The sequence below is a fragment of the Rhinatrema bivittatum genome, unplaced genomic scaffold (assembly GCF_901001135.1).
Source record: "Rhinatrema bivittatum unplaced genomic scaffold, aRhiBiv1.1, whole genome shotgun sequence".
NCBI classification, from domain to species: Eukaryota; Metazoa; Chordata; class Amphibia; order Gymnophiona; family Rhinatrematidae; genus Rhinatrema; species Rhinatrema bivittatum.
Genome location: NW_021820281.1, coordinates 909,285 through 910,372, shown reverse-complemented (window position 1 = coordinate 910,372; position 1,088 = coordinate 909,285). Strand labels below are relative to the sequence as shown.

Sequence of the window (1,088 nt, the reverse complement as noted above, 5' to 3'; positions counted from 1 at the left end):
GACATTTTGCTCATAATGCAGCAAGAAGATTCCAGGGCATCCACGACAAGTAGAAGCACCACTGATTCAAAGTCACTGAGAACGAAAGTTTTGTGAACATTGATTTTTTTCATTGAATGTTTGAATTTTTCTGCTTTCATTATTTCAGTTTATGTTTCCTGTCAAAATAGATTCTAGTAAAAGCCATATATTATGTATTGCAGATTTGCTCTGCTATTGCGAATTGACTGGGGAAACAGCGACCAGCATGTTCACCCAAGAAGAAGTACAATTCCTTGGTCATTTCTAGAAAGTGGTTCCCTTTGGGTGAATATTTGTGATTTTGAACATGGACTCCTTTTTTCTGAGAAGCATATGAAGTTGTCATTTCTGCTCTGCAGGTTGGAAACTGATAGTATATTTTTTCTGGCCCCTTAAGTTGCTTAAATGTTCAGAAAAGGAGATACCCATAAGAACATGCCATACTGGGTCAGACCAAGGATACATCAAGCCCAGCATCCTGTTTCCAACAGTGGCCATTCCAGGCCATAAGAACCTGGCAAGTACCCAATGCTTCACTAACATTTTTGTAGGTTTCCTAATGAATTACTGAAACAGAAAAAGTAGATACTTCTTGCCCAACATGGGGCTTGAACCCACGACCCTGAGATTAAGAGTCTCATGCTCTACCGACTGAGCTAGTCAGGCTTGGAGAAAAAGCTTTTTTCAGCAGATATTGGTTCTCACAATCTTTGCTTAAGTCACATTTCATACAGCTGTAGGGATTCAAACAATTCAATAGTTGCACCCGTGCCGTAAGACAGCGACCGAGTAGGACTCACAGATTTAGCTCATCTTAACCTAAACATATTTTTGTGATTTCTTTGGGTTTCACCTCTTCTCTTATGTGTATAAAAGGCATATTTCGCTTATGTAAAATTATTTTTTCAATGAAGACACTTTATTAGGATTCCTGTCTAAATCTTTTTTTCTCAGCATCAAGTGGCAATGGCATTTCTGGCCACGAGGTTTCAAGCTGTTATTAGATTTATTTCCAGTATTTTAATGAGCACAATTTAATCAACAAGTAGATAATAATATGGGCCATA

The 1,088-nt window shown here is 38.1% G+C and overlaps 1 non-coding gene across 1 annotated transcript; it reads right to left on the bottom strand.

Annotated features, from left to right (window-relative positions):
* Positions 1-614: 614 nt before the first annotated feature.
* TRNAK-CUU lies at positions 615-687 on the bottom strand. Its single transcript has one exon. It is a non-coding gene; the product is annotated as a tRNA-Lys (tRNA).
* Positions 688-1,088: the final 401 nt, after the last annotated feature.